Genomic DNA, 11,840 nt, shown 5'->3' with positions numbered 1-11,840 from the left:
TGTAAAATTCAGGACCTGTGGAGCCTGATGGTCTATCAGTTGGCGAAGGTACCCCGGAAGGGGGCAGTGTGTATACTATCACACCAGTAGATGACTTGAGTCAAGTTAAGCATGTTCACTGTTCCATGTTGAAGAGTCGCATTCAGAAAGATTCCCCTGTTACAGTCATCCCAAGTAGTCCCTTGGCGAGTCCAGAACTGTCTCAGGGAGATGAGGACATTGATTTTTTCTGGTTGTGGTGCCTGGAGCCCATCATGCTGTGGCCGGGCCCGCCTCTAGGGATATCACTCTTCCTGGATGTTTCAGTCCTCAGTCATTGTCAGCATTGGGTCCAGCTTCAATAGTACCAGCGAGTCCAGAGGGTCCTGGTCTTGTAGAGGTGGATTTACCTTTGTCAGCCGCTTTTCCGTCCATAGGGCAGTCTGATCCTAGTGGAGTTCTGCTACGGATGACAGGGTGAACTACCACAGGGCAGCATCCTAATGTCCACCATCTTCCCCGGGCAGTGAGGGGAGTGGCAATAGTAATGTTAGTAACCCGCTGATGTTGTGTCTAGTGTTATAACTCCTATTTTTCAACCCTGGAAATAAAATCTAGTCTTTGTTTGTGTTTTGGTTTGGAGCCGTGGTGGATTGTAGCAGGATAGGCAGTTCCCTGATAGTGAAATTAGTTACTGATGTAAATCTGTGTGTATAAAAGGGATGCTAGGTGTCACCTGCATGAATGTCACTTCTAGACGGCTGCCTCTTTCCGGTATTGCAGTGTTTGATCCAGTAGGTACCCTTAGCTGTTTGGTTAACTTGTTGCCCTCGTGTATATGTGGGACTGATTTTAGTTTACCTGGTCGCCATAGGGTTTTTTCATGCGCATTTCATGTCAGTGGGCATCATCTGACTGCACTGATTTCTTCCAGTTGGTTGTGTATTGCACTGCCTGGCTGCTGTTCTCTTCAGGTATGTTTTGTTTCCTATGTGTTTATATAGCCATATAGATCAGATGTTTAATAAGAGTTTGGGCATTCCTAATTTCTTATATATTCATATGTATCCCAGCTTGTTGTGCTGCTATTATCCATGTACCTGCTAACCGACTAAAATGACTGCAGCTTTACGGGCATTACGCTCCCCTGGTATGTACAATTTACCTGTAATCGACCTAGTTAAATGTTGTGTTAAAAATTATTGCTTTTATTATTGTAATTTTTTGTTTCAGGTAAATTCTCTAGCTCTGGACTGGAGGATTAAAGAGGACTGTCTCCATGTTGGGCTTTCGTGTGACTGAGAGCTGTCTTAAACCTGACGCTGCTATTTTGCTTTGCAATTTTCTGTTTTGCTTCGCACACTGTTGTGTTCCAAATGCTATCCTTCTTGCACTCTGTCTCGCTTGCACGGTGCTGTTTGGCTTTAGCACTTTTTTAGCTATGTGTGCTTAGTCTGTTTTTTTGTTTTGTATTTTAACAATACTACACCATTGCCTTTGGTGTCTCTTCCTTTGTTTGTTTTATGTTTCTTTGGAGTTTAAGTAATCTGTTTGTTTTCCTGTTTCTGTTTTTTTTTTTTTTCTTCTTTACCCTGTGAGATTCCCTAGGACTGTCGCTGCCAGGTTATATTTGGGGAAGGTAACTGTTTCTAAATTTACACTGATTCCATGGGTTAAAACGATTCCATGTGTTAGTATTGTTGGCTTTGTGAGAATATCATATGGGTTTGTGTACAATTATTTTTTTACTGGTTTGAATTATGTTTTCATTTTGGTTATGACTATTTGTGTTTTATTTTGATTTGTGCCATGTTGGGTTATGGTTTGTGTAACTGTTTGCTTGTTGGGGTTTTGCTTGTGATAACTAGTCCCCCAACAATATTGTATTTATTTGCTTGGATTTTGTTTTGTTGCAGGTGCTGGAGGCCCAGGGTAGAGAGTGCTAAGCTGTGCAATAGACCGGTGGTGGTGTGCTTTTCACTCAGTGCTGCACCTGATTTCATCTGTGTGTGAGTGAACATGTGCACGTGTGGCTGAGTGTATTTTCTTTCAGGGACCCATCAAGCACTTGCCTAGTTTGCCCCACTACTGGTAAGCCCCAGCCGTGTAAACTGTATTTTTCTTGATTCTTTTCTTTTGTTTTCTTTGTCCTTTTTTTCTATTCAGGCAATTTGCCAATGTGGACATTGTGATATTTGTCTGATTACATTTTATCTGTTACCAAGTGGAATCAATAAAAATGTATATATTTGTACTTGTACCCACGGCTTTCTGTTGTAAGAACATTACCTGTGTGCTTTTTGTGTCCTTTCGTTTGGGCAGTATCCCAGGGTCGCATAGTCGATTTTCCTTTTACATCCTCCGCACCGCAACGCCACAACTGAAAAAAATATCTACCGTCAATTGTTTGCACATGTTACTTGGTTTTATATTTCTTATATAATACAATGAGATTCACATTTTAAATGTGGCTTCATTGTCCAAATATTTTTTGGTGCATGTATACCTCACCTTTCTAAGTAAATAGGCGGTTGATTTTGAGAAACAGAAAAGCAGCATAATAAACTAATATTATGAGTGTTCAACAATTCCTCTATAAAAATGGCTAGCATTTGCAAAAATTTAGCACTCGGCTGTCTTATTTCCGTGATGCATCTGGTGTCTCCCGAAGCATCTCTGCTGAGTATGAGTCTCTCGGAGAAGCTCACACATGCAGCGCAGTAGAATATGACAGCTTCAGAGAGGAAAGACTCCCTCGTATCCAGCCATGCTATGCATCTACTGCCGAGGGGAAAACTGTTACACCTTCTGTACGACTCAAAGCTTTCATCTCACACATGCCTGTCAGTGCGCTCTTGATGGCAGAATTGAGATTACATGGATTTTAACCTCTCATCTCCACTCTTCTCCTCTCTCACTCCCCTCATAACCCGCGAGTCATGCATGGCTAGCTACTGACATTGCTGCCTCATTCTGCACACAAGAAAGGAGAGTTTGTGGGTTTGAGCATAGTTGACAGAAATTTGTGGTATATTTAAAAAGGAATATGCTAGATCTTTTTAATGAGACACTGTAATAATTACAGAGCTTACAAGGCAGCACTGTACACTGATATTCCTCAAACAATTATCGTTTGTTTAAAACCCCAATAATAACCCCATTAAAACCCAATAAATTAATGTACAACATGATCACACAGGAAATCGACCTGCTGCTACAGAATGTTTCAGTACCCTGACATCGACCCCATTCTGCTGAGTTACTGACAAGCACCATCTGCCATCAGACATTTTTTGCCACCACTCTGTGGCCAGTTCACCCAGGAACTGGAGCTCAAACATGCCCATATGTTGAACAACAATTCCCGCTTTGGACACTGGGGGCCAGTGTTTAGAATTTTAGTAAGCACAGACCGATTTCAGCAGCAAAACTTTGCTGAATTCCCAGTGAAATCAGTCTAAATTGTAATGGGTCTTCTCTTTAATGCACAAATTTAACTATATAGCCACCTAGCATTGTGTGTTGATTTTCATAAACAGCTGACAGAAAACAAGATGCACACTGAGTGTCATGACAGTGCCTATGGTGCTCAGCCTAAATCTTAATCTTTACTAAAACACTTAACACTTTTCCTGTTTGCAAGCACTGGTATTATAGTTTTCTTACTGATGTTCCACTGTTGATGTTTTTAAATGATATGACTGAAATGAATGTATAGTATAACAACTACTTCTAACAACCATGACACAATGAGTGTTAATCCAACAAATTACATTTTTGGATATACTCATAATAGGTTACAGCATATGGGATTTACGTGAAGCATATAATTTAAGTGAAATATCTTAGAATTCTACATTCTTCTCTACATTTGAACTACACTTTTGCTCAGTGTTATCTCTTCAAAGATGAATACATAATTTGTTATTGTGAATGTTTCAAATACAGTTGGCAGAATGACAAGTTCAGATAAATGCAAGAAATCCTTCAAAATCTTCCTGCCACAAATGTATTAAAACCAAGATGAGGCATCAAGAGTCACTTCAGCAAATGCAATTTACCATTCCGCATCACTTCAAACCTCTTTTAGGGTCTAAATGCATTCTCTTCCACCTCAGTTTGCATTCAGAGATCTAACATGGCCAGACTGCTATAGGTTTTCCTTGCAGTCCCTTGACCAGTTCTCAGTTAAAGGAATAGTTAACCCAAAAATTAAAATTCTCTCATCATTTACTCACCCTCATGCCATTCCAGATGTGTATGACTTTCTTTCTTCTGCAGAACACAAATGAAGATTTTTAGAAGAATATTTCAGCTCTGTAGGTCCATATAATGCAAGTGAATGGGTGCCAAAATGCTGACGCTCCAAAAAGCACGTAAAGGCAGCATAAAAGTAATCCATATGATTCCAGTGGTTAAATCCATATGTTCAGATGTGATATGAAAGGTGTGGGTGAGAAACAGATCAATATTTAAGTCAATTTTTGGCTAGAAATTCTTCTCCCTGCCCAGTATGGGGCGTATACATGAAGAATCTGAATCACCAAATACACAAGAAGAAGAAAGTAAAAGAGATTAGAGATTGACTGAGCAGGGAGGATAATTTAATGTAAAAATTAATTAAAATATTGATCTGTTTCTCACCCACACCTATCAAATCGCTTCTGGAAACATTGATTTAACCACTGGAGTCCTGTTGATTACTTTTATGCTGACTTATGTGTTTTTTTGAGCTTCAAAATGTTGACACCCATTCACTTGCATTATATGGACCTAAAGAGCTGAGAAATTCTTCTAAAAATCTTCAATTGTGTTCTGCTGAAGAAAGTCATACACATCTAAAATGGCATAAGGGTGAGTAAATGATGAGATAATGTTCATTTTTGAGTGAACTATTCCTTTAACAGACTGATATTTGAAAGATTTAGATAAATAGCTACTTAAGTTAGACATCCCATGCACTGGTGCATTATTTAAGTTTATTTTAACAAAAAACTTTATAAAACATTCAATAGACAAACTGTCATATTGTTATGTGTAACTGTAATTTTTTAAGTAACTGTTTTTGCAGGCTGCAAATGTCTTCATTATATCCACCTTTTTCCTGACTTCTCCATGGGCAGCGCCATTGCTGCGAGAGACTTCCTCTCGGATGCTCTACACTTCGGCTTAGTTGTTGTTATCAGCTAGACTAATGTTACTGGTGATGGCGAGCAGCTCAGGATCTGGATAATTATGCGCTGTTATAGGGTGTTATAACAACTACAGGTAGCTTAAAAACTACTGGAAAATGAATGTCACAACGATAAGCTGCCAAAAGCTGCCAATGCTGAAACATTCCGAGTTGAACCAGATGTAATAATCAGAGGTTGCATTAAACTAATTCTCCATTACTTGCCATCTTTTTAAAAAAACATTGACTGATAATTCCAAATACTGTCCGTCATTTTGGAAGATAACAAAGATGAAAAACATTTAAACCAAGCCTTTGTTTTATTAATCATCTTTACAAGGTTCATATCTCATGTCACGCTATGAATGTGAATGAGGGAGAGACCAAGCTGTTCTCGGCAGAGTGCGTGAGAAGGCGGCACTTGTTAATGCAGAAATAATGCAAAGTTACGTGCCTCAAATCTAAAGAGTTTTAAATGGAACGTATTATGACCATAGGTCCTCTTTTCATGGATGTGTCCTCTCTTTTTGAACCTTAAAAAGTGACCAGTCGGGATTTCTAGATTCCCTAATGTCTGCGATTTGGCTGTTTTCATATTAAACTGCTCAACAAAAAACATTATTAAATCTAGCACATCATATATATGAATTCTCTCTCTCTCTCTGCATGCTGTATGTCTTTCTCTCTCTCTCTCTCTCTTTCACATACACATATACAGGGTGCATGCAGAGAGCACTAGAGCCCAGTAACTTTACCATGTAAATGTGTGTGATTGTGTACTTATCTATACAGGGATTGCCGTCGAAACCGAATGTCCACATGCGGCTTTTAGTTAGAAAGGGATTTACATTAAATAAACACAGACTGTTCACTCATTTTTGACTGTTGTTAGTGATATTTTAGTGCTTGGTAATGGGAATAAACTGCGAAGCGGAAGTCTGTAGCATCCGCATTGGAAGAACACGCTATGCATAATGGGTAATTTCGCTGCCTGTGAAAAAGGTGGATTCTATGCCAAATTTACTTTGCCAAATGTTACTAAGGATGCCTTTACTTTTCACTAGAATACTAGAAGAGCCTGTGTATCTTGCAATTACATTTTTGCTAAGGATAAGGAACAAACAGGAAATAATGATTTTTTTATTTGGCAGTATAATTGATTACATTTGTGTCATTTTATAGTGTTGGCTTGCATATCTACAATTAAGAACGATACAGGGTATTGATAGTGCCTATTCATTAGGCACTTACTAAATGGTTATAGCCTGAAATTATAAAACGTTATAAGAGAATATCTGAATGGTAAGTCACAAAATGTAATGGCAACATTATTGGCTACATCTTGAAAAAGTCTGTAAAACTCTAAAGTAGTAGAGTCGTGAGGCAGACGTGATCTGTCGTTAGTTTAATTCATTGACTATGCATTGAGGCTTGCATTCTCCCCTTACACAGTGGGGTATGGCAGTAATCCCATGCCGCTGCCAGCGCCCACGCCTGCCGCAGTCAACTAGCCAGTGCCCACACCTGCCATGGTCAACGAGTTCCCCTGTCACTGCCGGTGCCCACAGCCGTGGTGTATATATATATATATATATATATATATATATATATATATATATATATATATATATATATTACACTGGCGGCCAAAGGTTTGGAATAATGTACAGATTTTGCTGTTTTGGAAAGGAAATTTGTACTGTAATTCACCAAAGTAGCATTCAACTGATCACAAAGTATAGTCAGGACATTACTGATGTAAAAAACAGCACCATCACTATTTGAAAAAAGTCATTTTTGATCAAATTAAGACAGGCCCCATTTCCAGAAGCCATCACTCCAACACCTTATCCTTGAGTAATCATGCTAAATTGCTAATTTGGTACTAGAAAATCACTTGCCATTATATCAAACACAGTTGAAAGCTATTTGGTTTATTAAATGAAGATTAACATTGTCTTTGTGTTTGTTTTTGAGTTGCCACAGTATGCAATAAACTGGCATGTCTTAAGTCACCTAATATTAGGTAAAAATGGCAAAAAGAAACAGCTTTCTCTAGAAAATCGTCAGTCAATCATTGTTTTTAGGAATGAAGGCTATACAATGCTTGAAATTGCCAAAAAACGGAAGATTTCATACAAAGGTGTACACTACAATCTTCAAAGACAAAGGACAACTGGCTCTAACCTGGACAGAAAGAGATGTGGAAGGCCAGATGTACAACTAAAGAGGATAAGTACATCAGAGTCTCTAGTTTGAGAAATAGATGCCTCACATGTCCTCAGCTGACAGCTTCATTGAATTCTACCCGCTCAACACCAGTTTCATGTACAACAGTAAAGAGAACACTCAGGGGTGCAGGCCTTATGGGAAGAATTGCAAAGAAAAAGCCACTTTTGAAACAGAAAAACAAAAAGAAAAGGTTAGAGTGGGCAAAGGAACAGACATTGGACAACAAATAATTGGAAAAGTGTGTTATGGATCTTAACCCCATTGAGCTTTTGTGGGATCAGCTTGACTGTAAGGTGTGTGAGAAGTGCCTGACAAGACAGCCACATCTATGGCAAGTGCTACAGGAAGCGTGGGGTGAAATGTCACCTGAGTATCTGGACAAACTGACAGCTAGAATGCCAAGGATCTGCAAAGCTGTCATTGCTGCACGTGGAGGATTTGTTTTATAAGAACTCTTTGAAGTAGTTGTAATAGTAATTTTTTCACATTATTAATGTCCTGACTATACATTGTGATCAGTTGAATGGCACTTTGGTGAATAAAAGTACAAATTACTTTCCATAAGAGCAAAATCTGTACATTATTCCAAACTTTTGGCCGCCAGTGTATATATATATTATACACAGTTGTGCTCAAACGTTTGCATACCCTTGAAGAATTGGTAATATATGTACCATTTTTAAAGAAAACATGAGTGAGCAGGCAAAACACATTTCTTTTATTTCTTATGGGATTCATATTCAACTGTAGGTTATAACAGAATGGCACAATCATAAAACAAAACATGGCAACAAAGAAAAAATGAAATAACCCCTGTTCAAAATTCTGCATACCCTTAGTTCTTAATACTGTGTGTTGGCCCTTTTAGCATCAATGAGAGCGTGCAGTCTTTTGTAATAGTTGTCTATGAGGCCTCAAATTCTTGCAGGTGATATAGCTGCCCATTCATCTTGGCAAAATGCCTCCAGGTCATGCAAAGTCTTTGGTCGTCTTGCATGAACTGCACATTTGAGATCTCCCCAGAGTGGCTCGATGATATTAAGGTCAGGAGACTGTGATGGCCACTCCAGAATCTTCACCTTTTTCTGCTGTAACCACTGGAGGGTCAACTTGGCCTTGTGCTTAGGGTTATTGTCATGCTGGAAAGTCCAAGTGTGTCCAATGCGCAGCTTTCGTGCAGAAGAATGCAAATTGTCTGCCAGCATTTTCTGATAACATGCTGCATTCATCTTGCCATCAGTTTTCACAAGATTCCCTGTGCCTTTAGAGCTCACACACCCCCAAAACATCAGAGAGCCACCACCATGCTTCACAGTGGGGATGGTATTCTTTTCACTATAGGCCTTGTTGACCCCTCTCCAAACATAGCGCTTATGGTTGTGACCATAAAGCTCTATTTTGGTCTCGTCACTCCAAATTACAGTGTGCCAGAAGCTGTGAGGCGTGCCAAGGTGTTGTCGGGCATATTGTATCTAGGATTTTTTGTGGCATTGGCACAGTAAAGGCTTCTTTCTGGCAACTTGACCATGCAGCTAATTTTTGTTCAAGTATCGTCGTATTGTGCTCCTTGAAACAACCACACCGTCTTTTTCCAGAGCAGCCTGTATTTCTCCTGAGGTTACCTGTGGGTTTTTCTTTGTATCCCGAACAATTCTTCTGGCAGTTGTGGCTGAAATCTTTCTTGGTCTACCTGACTTTGGCATGGTATCAAGAGATCCCTGAATTTTCCACTTCTTAATAAGTGACTGAACAGTACTGACTGGCATTTTCAAGGCTTTGGATATCTTTTTATATGCTTTTCCATCTTTATAAAGTTCCATTACCTTGTTACGCAGGTCTTTTGACAGTTCTTTTCTGCTCCCCATGGCTCAGTATCTAGCCTGCTCAGTGCATCCACATGAGAGCTAACAAACTCATTGACTATTTATACACAGACACTAATTGCAATTTAAAAAACCACAGATGTGGGAAATTAACCTTTAATTGCCATTTAAACCTGTGTGTGTCACCTTGTGTGTCTGTGACAAGGCCAAACATTCTAGGGTATGTAAACTTTTGATCAGGGCCATTTGGGTGATTTCTGTTATCATTATGATTTAAAAAGGAGCCAGACAACTATGTGATAATAAATGGCTTCATATGATCACTATCCTTAAATAAAAAGACAGTTTTTTTGCATGATCAGTTATATTTTCAAAATCAATGCCAAAATTTCACAATTTCTGCCAGGGTATGCAAACTTTTGAGCACAACTGTGTATATATATATATATATATATATATATATATATATATATATATATATATATATATATACACACACACACACACACGCAATGAAATGTGACTGTGACTGAAGCTGTTATTATGCCAAACATCATCTTTTGTTTTTCACAGAAGAAAGTCATATGGGTAAATGACACTAGAATCTTCATTTTTGGGAGAATTAACGGTTTAATTCATGTTTAATTTTTGAATCATGTTTAGGTTTGTTAGGCTTGTGCCATCTTAAATAGATGATTTCAAGTTTACCCTTATGTATTCAATACATTTTTGCCCATAACCTAGATACAGGAAACGGTAAGTGCAGCGGGTCATAGCATGTGTTGACAGTGAATGCTTAATTAGCAAGCAAAAGACTCAAGCAACCCAGAGAGATTTTACAGCACAGCAACAACACAAGTGTAATAGATTTACAGGCTAGCCACTTGATTTGTTGACAGTCACTTTTGGAGAACTGCTAGATAATGGAACTGCTAGATCAACTGTCACTATTTTCAATGACTTCATTGACAGTGGGCATTTGATGCTTTTCTAGAACATTACTGTACACTGCACCATCAAAAGAGCCACCTGACAATGCAAGGTCTCATATTCTAATATTGACAAAATCACAAGTATTAATTAGGGATGTTGATTTCAATCATTATTTCAGTGTGATTATTTTCTAAACAATTAAGCATAAAAAAGATATATATATATATATATAAAACGCAATTAATTATGTCCTCAGACTGTAGTGTTACTACCAGCGGAGCAATTCAAGCTTTGAAGTACCAACTGTTTTCAGCAGGGGACAGTTAGTGAAACTCCAGCTGTATAGGCAGTGCACAGCTCTAAAGAGAGCAAACCAAATTCAGGCATGCTTGACACTATTGACAGCACAAGATGAGAATGTGTTCTTGTGTTCAAACCCAAATTCCAAATGCAGGGATCTCGAGCCGTATTTTTTTTTTACATTTTAAAGTACATGTAACTTAACACAGCGACCTAAGAATGCTGCGTTTATGACGCGATGCATCCAAAGTGAGATGCTCCAAAAGCATCCGCCTGACACAGATGTACATTGACACGTCCTTAGAGAAGCCCTTATAATAACTCTGTCTTAGACAGATTGACAAATTCAATTGCAAACTGTAGGCCAATGATAGACTTTTGTTCAATAATATGAAAATAAACAATATATTGTCTTAAGCTACTTTTTGTATTGTCTTATCAACACTTTACTCATTTGCCACAATAATGTGATGCATTTTAATAATAAATATTATATTTCTTAAAATATACCTGTAACGAACTGGCCATGGAGACGGTATTAGAATCCATGTGCAGGAAGTTTATTAAAGTGCACAAGCTAACAATCCAAATCAGCAGGCAAATAGAGGTAGTTGTTAAGCAGGCGGTATAATCAAATAAACAAAAAAGACAGTCCAACAAGGCAAACAAAACAAAAGGGTATCCAAAAGGCAGTAAGTCCAGGAAAACAGGCAATGGTCATAACAAGAGAACAATCAGCAATGGCAATGGAAAAATGCTTGGTAAGGCAGGGTAAACTGGCAATACTTCGCAATGAACAATGGAACAGCATGGTATTTATATAGTTCAAAACAGGAAGTCACCAAAGAAGAAATGGTACAGAGTTAGTATTCGAGAGAGGGCTCCCACTGGTGGTTGGTGGTCTTGAGTCCATGATCTCTTGGACCATATATGCTGGGGCTCAATCTACCTCCAATGGAGGTGGAGGCTCAGAAGCCGTGGTTCCAGAGCCAGATGCCGGGTGGACGGGTTTCAGCAAGGACACATGGAAGGAAGGAGAGATGTGGTAATTAGCAGGAAGCTCTAAACGGTAGGTAACTGGGTTTATTTGACGGATAATTCTGAAAGAACCCACATACCTTGGACTGAGCTTCCTGCAGGGTAGCTGCAACTTGAGATCCCTTGTGGACAACCAGACCCTCTGTCCTGGCTGATAGTTGGGATGGAAGTGCCACCGTTGGTCAGCCTGGAAGCGTTGTGCTCTGACTGCTCGCTTTAGCCGGAAATGTGCGCTGTCCCACACCCTCTCGCTTCGCTTTATCCAATCGTCCACCGCTGGCACCGTAGAAGGTTCTCCTGACCAAGGAAACATTGGGGGTTTGTAGCACAGCATGCATTGGAAGGGGGTTAGACCCATAGAG

The sequence above is a fragment of the Myxocyprinus asiaticus genome, chromosome 3, assembly GCF_019703515.2.
Source record: "Myxocyprinus asiaticus isolate MX2 ecotype Aquarium Trade chromosome 3, UBuf_Myxa_2, whole genome shotgun sequence".
Classification (NCBI taxonomy): Eukaryota; Metazoa; Chordata; class Actinopteri; order Cypriniformes; family Catostomidae; genus Myxocyprinus; species Myxocyprinus asiaticus.
Note: the sequence above shows the minus strand (reverse complement) of the source record.